This window comes from Corvus moneduloides, chromosome 16 (assembly GCF_009650955.1).
Source record: "Corvus moneduloides isolate bCorMon1 chromosome 16, bCorMon1.pri, whole genome shotgun sequence".
In the NCBI taxonomy this organism is placed as follows: domain Eukaryota; kingdom Metazoa; phylum Chordata; class Aves; order Passeriformes; family Corvidae; genus Corvus; species Corvus moneduloides.
The window spans coordinates 3,988-12,295 of NC_045491.1; the positions used below are offsets into that span (position 1 = coordinate 3,988).

At 51.8% G+C, this 8,308-nt stretch overlaps 1 long non-coding RNA gene across 1 annotated transcript; it reads left to right on the forward strand.

Moving 5' to 3' along the window:
• The first annotated feature begins 813 nt into the window (after nucleotides 1-813).
• On the forward strand, nucleotides 814-2,580 carry LOC116451833. The gene is made up of 2 exons (XR_004243347.1): nucleotides 814-2,055; nucleotides 2,360-2,580. It is a non-coding gene; the product is annotated as an uncharacterized LOC116451833 (long non-coding RNA).
• The last annotated feature ends 5,728 nt before the right edge of the window (nucleotides 2,581-8,308 follow it).

Below are 8,308 nucleotides of genomic sequence, written 5' to 3' on the forward strand. Positions count from 1 at the left end.
AGTCACACGTGCTGAGGGGTGAACAAATCTCAGAGATACTGGAAACCTCCTCTGAAGACCCAATTCAGGGAAAGCCTGAGCTGCTTTGTGTTTCTGGGGGTGAAGAAGTTCAGGATCTTCCACAGATGCTCCGAGGCAGTAGGATTGTGCCTGAATCTCGCTCTGGAAATGCCAGTGGCTCAGCTGAGAGCTGTGGCGATGATTTACATTGCATTGAGAAGGGCCACAGTCCTGCAAGGGTCTTTCATCAGGAGCAAAGAGCGGCCTGGAGTGTGGGGAATGCTGGATCTGTACCACGGAGTGCTCATCCTTCACCTCAATGTGGAGCTACCCCCAAAGCTGCCATGTATCCCTTTTTCTATTGCCCCTGGTGTGGATCTTTTGGAGCAGCTGTTCCATGTGGCTTTTTATGGTGGTCCTGTGGGAAGCAGCCGTTCGCCTGCTGTGATATCCTCACAACTACTATGAACTCCTCATTCCTTTTGGTTTGATTTGGGGTTTTTTATCTGTTTGTTTGATTGGTTTGTGTGGGTTTGTTTGTTTGGGTTTTTGTCTTTTTTGGTTGGAGTTTTTTGTTTGCTTTTTTTATAAATGTCTGGTGAAGCTGGCACAGCCAAACTCAAGAAAATGTAAACCAGGTTCGACTTTCCAGAAATTCCTTTGGACTGGGTTTAGCTGCATCCCCCAGGCTCAGGATTATCAAGATATTTGCAGGTTTTGCTCTGCGCCATCAGCCTGCTCAGATTCTGCTCGGTGTTTCACAAATGGAGAAGACAATGGATGCTGTGCCAAGCTTCCTTTCAAACAGCCAAACCTGGGTCAGCATGACAGAAAAGAAGAAGAAAAAAAGAAAATATTCATCAGTTAGAACAGAGCCAGTGTCCCACCATCTGCCCCTGCACTCTTACTAATTTTGTCTATTTCGAGACAAGCCTGGGTCTAAAGCTTCCCTCTCTCAGTTCCTGGTGCTAGTTGCTACCTTGCAGCTTTGATTTCTGCTGATCTAAGTCACTGCTGTCCATGTGGGCTTGAGAATGTTCAGCCTGGAGAACAGAAGGCCCTGGAGAGGCTTTGCTGTGGCCATGCAGGACTTGAAGGGTCCCATAGGAAAGATGGGGACAGTGTTCAATAGGGCCAGTGGCAAGAGGAGAAGGGGGATGGCTTTTAACTGCAGGAGGTTGATTTAGGTTGGCTCTAAGGAAGCTGCTTTTTCACACTGAGAGGGCTGAGGCACTGGCCCAGGCTGTGCACAGAGGATGTGGATGCCCCATCCCTGCGAACATCCAAGGCCACGTGGGAACAGGACTCTGAGCAACGTGCTCTGGTAGAAGATTGCTCAAGTTGGAACAAGATGATCTTTAGCGTCCCTTCCAAGCCAGACCACTCAGGGAGTCCATCATTCTATGATCCCCGTTGTCCACTCCACGGTGACCCTGGACTCCTGTCAATTGTGATGTCACGGTCTGCATTCACACCGGAGCTCCCAGCATCCAGCAAAGAGGACAACACAACCATTCGCCCTTGTGCCTACGCACCCGTCACCCTGCTTGGCCCCTGCTCCGCTACTCCCAAGAGTTCCCAAAGGTCTCTTGTGCCTGGATTTTGCCGTTCATCCCTGCCAGATGCTCACATTCATCCCGAGGAAGGTAAGGTGCCATTCCATGGAAATGGACACCACCTAAGTGCCTCTGTGGGGATGCTGTGGGACACGGATCCCACTCCGAGGTTTTGCTACATCTGCAGGTTTCCAGAGACGAAGAGAAAGAGATGCAGGTGGATATAAAGACTGATACAGAGGAGGAGATGGAAGTGGATGGAGGAGAGACTGGAGAGGAAGAGATGGAGGTGGACGTGAAGGAAGAGATGGAGGAAGAGATGGAGGTGGATGCGAAGGAGGAGATGGAGGAAGAGATGGAGGTTGATGTGAAGGAAGAGATGGAGGAAGAGATGGAGGTGGAAATGGAAGACTACAGTGAGGACATGGATGTGGATGGAAAAGACGAGGAGGAGGAGGACATGGTCCTGGGATGAAGAGGGACTCCAGCGGTAGGACAGGTAGGTGCTCCCCACAGGCAGAGTGGGTGCCCTGCTGCCAGGCTGGGGCTGGGCTGGGTGCCCCCCCGAGGGACACGGTGCCCCGTGGGCTGGATTCTGGCAGCACAAGCACCATCCCCAGCCTGTCCTGCACTTGCTTTGGCTCACACAAGCCCCATGCCAGTGCCTGGGGCCTGACCCCCAGCCCCAGCCAGGCTCAGCGCTGGCAGCAGAGTCCCGCTCTGCCAGTGTGTCCCAGCCTGGGGCACATGGAACAGCCCTCTGTGCCTGACTGCAATGACTGTGTCACTTGCTTTTCTTCCAGGACTGACGGAGATCCAGGGCAGAGATGGCACCCTTCTGTAGATACGTTTTAGCGTTTCTTTTTGTCTTCTGTAAATACGTTTAAGATAGTTTTGATAGATATGTTCTTGTAAATACGTTCTATAGATCGTTGTTGTTACAAAGGTTCTTACAATGTAAATATGTTCTGCAGCTCGTTTTTGTTGCTGCTCTTATATAAATAAAGGACCTTTGTTTTTCATACCTCAGTTCTCTTGGCATTTTCTTTGGGCACAGGCCTCCATGGACCAAGACTTCCTTTGGAAACCCCCTCTGTCACCAGACTCTGGTACAAGCATAACACGAATTGATCCTCGTAGTTAAAGGCGTGACATTAATTGGCACAAATTTGTCCCTTGGACTTTCTAGCACAGTAAATGTCAGTGCTCATAATCCCCAATTCCTAATGAAAGCTTTCAGTCTCCTCACCTACCACGGCACCGCAGGGATCCAGGGCAGGAGCGGGATAACTCCGGGATAAGGGGAATCTGCTCCCACTCCAGGGCTGTGCCAGTGAAGGAGGGGAATTTTTTAGTGCCTTCATTGCACACAAAAACCAAACCCAGCACCACCGAGCTGGACTTTTCGTGAGCTGCAACACAAAGCGGCCCCTGGCCTTTGGGGGAACACAACCTCCCCGAGTCACGGAGCCAGGGGATGACACTTGGGAATGATCCTTGCTGCCTGCAGGCAAATCAGATGAGGGAGCCACAGGAGCTCTGGCGTTTCCTGCTCTTCCTGCAACGCCATCGGTCCAGACCAGGAGACCTTTCCTGGAACACATCTTCCCTGTAAAGGGAGCTGCACCAAAGCTCAAGCCCTCATTTAGAGACCCTTGGAAAAGCAAAGGTGAGAGGGGATTACCTGGAGCCCCAGGGGACCGAGGCGAAGGCGATGAAGAAGCACACAGCAAAGTGCTTCCACTGCTTCTCACTCCAGCAAGGGGAACATCCCTGGAATTTCATGTCCAGCGTCGCTCCCAAGCCCCACCGGTGAACCCACACGTACTCCAGGACTGATCTCCTTCAAACTTCCAGCAGCACAGACCCACCGGGAGGAACTGCAATCCAAGGACACACATCAGCAACCGTCTTCCCGCTTGCCGCTCTCTCCACATTTTCCCTTTCCAGTGGGATGCAGGTGCCACCCCCCAGAGGCAGGAAAACTGCCTTGCAATCCGCTACAAAACCTGCCTGGAAAGCCCAGGATGCCCGCAGCCAGCAGCCGTTTCTCCTGGAGCGCCTGCTGACAGGCATTTGAAGCCTGCTGTGCCTCACAGCTGCTTTTCTGCCAAGGGCATTCCCATCTTTTCTTTTTTAGCCCAAATAAAGCTTTGCAAAGCTGACTTTTGTGAGAAGTGCTTCATATTTGGATTATTCTTAACTTGGAGTTTCCCTCGGCACCAAAATCAGGGGGTAAACCCAACATGGCCTCAAAGGGCCATAAGATCCCAGATATGCAATCCCCAGTTCCCTCAGGATTGGTTCATTAAAGCTTTTCAGGGGTAATTTGGCAAACTTCAGGGTTTGCTGATTTCACCATCAAAGCCACATGAAACCTGTGCAAAAGGAACTTAACTAAAGCTGGCTAAAAGTGGTCCCTGCTGATGACTCATTAAAACACCCCCTTAAAAAGGAGCCAGGATTGATTCCACACTCACAAACCCCCCTTGCCACGATCGGCGCTCTCTGCCCGCCAAGGACACGGCACCGGGCAGGGACATTTCTCCCACTCCCCGGCAGAGACCTCCTCCTGCCACATCCAGGGAACCGCAGCCGCTCAGGGAACACCAACTTTGTCCTGGGCTGGGAACAGGACAGGGACAAGGAACACTTTGAAGTCATTCCCACCTCGGTGCTGTCCAGACCTGGCAGAAAGCGCTTCCCACACCTCTCCTGGAATTCTCTTCCCCGGCCCTTCCAGCTTCGGAAGGCTTCCGGGGGAGCCTCAACTTTCGGTGCAGCTCAGAAGCTGCACGCGCCTAAAGCATCCCCACGGGAACACGAAGCTTCCCTCGGGCATTTCGTTTCTTTATCCCAAATATTCTCCCCACTCAGCCACAATCTAGAAAGAACAAAAGGGAAAAGAAAGAAGACCAATTAATTCTGACGTAAGGAGTCTTGACTATCCCGACACACTGCCACGTGAAAAAACATTCCTGCCCCTCTAACAAATCCCTCTGATACTGGCTCCTTTCAGGATCAATTATTTAAACGCTGTATTAAGGAGCGTAAGGACACAACGCTTGGAATTCTCAACAACGGCTCAGCTCTCGGCTACTCCAAGCACTTTCCCACCCGGGAAGCTGAGCTGTCCCAGATTTAAACGCCACGGTTGATCCAAATCCGACAGAAATCTGATCTTGTTTGGCTACTGAGCTTTCCCAAAAGCTGTGCAGTCAAGCCTGGAAATCCTCACTGAAGCTTTGCCATGTCACATTGGGATTTACCCTTGGGAAAACCCCACTCTGAGCACTTGGGTTTCAAAAGGTTGCACCCGATGTTACAGACACAGAATTCCTGTGGGGTTTGGCATTTCCTGCACCTCCAAACACGTGAAAAGAATGAAGTGCAGAGTCCCAAGGCTCCATTATTGCCGTTCTCCTCACATCCCTCTCCTCAGCTGCACGTGGCTTTGTGCCTCCTCTGAAGGGCTGGAAAGGAATTTGGGAACCCCCCCTCAGCTCCTTCGGTTTTCAGCCTTTTCTCTGAGGCGGCCCAAAAGGCAAACAGGAAAAAAAACCCCAGAAGTGCACAAAATCCCAGCCCCTCCCAAGATGCAGCTCCTCACACCAAACCTTGGGAGAATCCCTGGTGCTTCCAACACCGCTGCAATCCCACCTGGAGCTGAGCCTACAGGGTGCTCTGCCTAATCCACATGCAAGCCTGGATAGCCCAAAGCCTGCGAGAAAAGAGGAGGCAAAGTGAAGGGGAGAGGGGGGGAAAAACGGAGTTTTGGGTTTTCCCCGTGTTTGCAACAGGATTGAAGGGCAGGATGGAGAGGTTTTGTGGAAAAGAAGTACCAAAGGCTGCTTCATTGCCAGCAATTAATTAGCGCTGCTCAGGTTGAATCCAAGAGGACAAATGCACCAGGATCAAACAGGAGCGGCCGACAGGATGGGTTATGACACAGATCTGTGAAGCTGGAGCCTTCTTTCTTCTCCCGGGCTCTCCCAGAAATTCTCCATGGCCGGACGTGCTCCCGCTCTCCCCGCTGGGGAGGATGGACTTGGATAGCCCGGCTGACTGGTGAGCCTGAAACAAGAAAGTGATGCAGTGATCCAAGTGTTTTTCCAAGGAAATGACATATTCTCTGGACCTGGGATAACCCATATCCCATGGCCTTCTCCAGGAAGGGTCCCAGCTGGATATGGTCTCCCAGAAAGGATTCCATAGGTGCTCACCTTTTGCCTGGAGCTCGGCTGAAGTCCTCAGCAATGCCAGGGAATGTGGCCATTGGAGGCTTTGGGCAGGATTTGGCTCATTTGCCTTTTTAGGCTTTGTTTCCTTCTCTCAGCCTTCCCACTGGATTGTGGTCTCCGAGGAATACGTAAAATCCCATTGGATTCCTGCTCTTTTGGACATTTTTTGGTACCGTTCCTGTACAAAACGAGGCCCCCTGTTCGATGCTTTTCCCCACCGTTCCCCGGCAGTTTTATCTGCCACTGCATTCCCTGCGTTGCTTGGGCTCTTCCCAGGTCTCTGAGCTCCTTCACAAGGCAGGAGATCGATTTGGCCCAGGAACTAAACCCTCCCGAGGAATTGTCTGATGCCATCTCCACATTTGACAGCTGATCCTTGTGCTCAAAGGATCCCTCTTTCTTCCCTCCAGCCAATTCCAAGGCTCATGCCCCCAGCTGGGATCAGTCCCCAGTCTGATCCCTGCACTCTTCCCTGCCGGGATCCTGCTCAGGAATCCATGGGCTACGAATGTAAGAATTAATTCTTCCCACCCCTGCCCACTTCTAATTCCAAAGGATTTGGTGTCTGCCTTACCCGGCTGGAGCCTGCTTCCAACTCTGTTCTTGCTGCTTCTGCTGCTTTCCATTTCCCAGGAATTCCACCGACGGAGCGACAGCGTTTTCCACCTCCTCCAGGATTCCCTCTGTTGCGTTTGGGTGCTGGAAGGATATCAAAACTTTATTCCTAATGCTGGGCTCTGCATATGGCCGAGAAAATCCCGGCCTCCACACAGACCCAGATTCCAAACTTTTTGATACATTTTAGAAAACCGAGAAATTCACCTTCCCTGCTCCTTCTTAAGGGCATCCTTCTCTTCCCTTACCCGGCGGGCTCTCTCCCACTGGGGGTGGGTTTTCCCCTTCCCGTGCTAATTAGTCCCTACTTCTAGGAGGTTTAGGTACCTTTCTTCCCTGCGAGGGATTTCTTAACACAGCTACCGAGGCTTTGGGAGTCTTCTTTATCTCCTACTTTCTGCAAAAACACCCTGTGATCCACAAATGCCACAATCCAGACGCCCAACTTCAACAAGACATCCTTTTTACCTAAAAACACTCACTCTCAACTCTTAGATCTTTGGAAGTTTTACCCCCGCAAAATTCCTCTATCTTTCCACCACTGAATTCCTCAGTCCTGCTTCCAAGGATTTCTTGAATACCACGGGGCTTTTCTCAACATTTACCCCCACGACCTTCCCTACGTGCCCACTGCTCATCACCTCATTTTTCCCTCAATGTCTTCGTTCTCCACCCCAGAGAGTTTGTCAAGTGTTGCCCCCAAAATGTTCCCCATCTGTCCACTACTCAGTTCCCCATTTTGCCTCCAAAATATTCCTTCTGCCCCCTCCAGATTGCATCCACTTTTACCCCCAACATTTTACTTCCTCTACAATATTGATCAAACCTTTTCCATCCCAAAAATGTGCACTCTCTCCCTTAAACAGCACCTCAGCTTTTCCCTCAAAAACGCCCCAGAGAGAAACTCAGATTCAGCCCCCAAACTCCCATTTTCCTACACAAACAGTTCTTGTGGCCCCTCTCAATTCCCCCAGGCTTTCAGCTAAAGGAAGAACTGGAAGCCTATTCCCTCATCTCCGCCCCTGTTTTGCTTTCCCGGAAAACCTTGCGATCCCACGCTTTCTCCAAGAGATCTGCTGGGAGTACTGCAAGGTTTGCTCTGTCAAGAGCGCATGGGGGGTTTACAGCACTTGTTCCTCTGCATCTTTACCCTTTCATCAGCTTTCCCCTGGAACGGTGTTGTGGGAGAAGCTTGGAATTACCAGAAATAGATCAGGTTCTCATTTTTTCCCCACCAGTTTTTATCTGGTTTGAAATTCCTGGAATTACCCTCAAATTTGCCCTAGAACACTGCTGTGAAAGGATCAATCAGAAGAACAGCCTGAAAGCAGAAAACCACCTCCAGCAGCAGCCAGAATGATCCCATTTCTCTTCTTACCTGGTCCTGCCAGAGCTCCCAACTGCCATTCCCATTCCGAAACAAGAGCTATGGAAGACATTCCTGCTGTCCGTGAGGGTGAGGTGGCAATTCTGGATGTTCTTTGCGGTGGAACCAGACAACAAACAGAGTGTAAATGATCTTGGTGGTCCCTTCCAAGCCAAACCACCCCGTGATTCCATGCGTGGATCAGCACCTGTCCCAGCTCCACTCCAGAAACCTCCTCCCACTAACCCAGAACTTTCCTTTTGCTGCTCAACATCAGGGATTTGCTGCCGAGTGCCCCGGGCAGGGGACGCCTCAGCCTTCCCTGGGACCGCAGCATTCCCTGGGACCGCAGCATTCCCTGCGCTGCCTCAGCACTCCCCCTGCGCTGCTGTTCCACGCCGATCCCGTGGTCCAGCGCCTGTGCGGGCTGCAGTGCCGGGCTCTCCCCACAAGGCGGCAGCACCGGGAGCGAGCAGCCCCGGCCGGTCCCGCTGGCTCGGGGCAGCTGCGCCTTGAACCCGCCCTGAGCC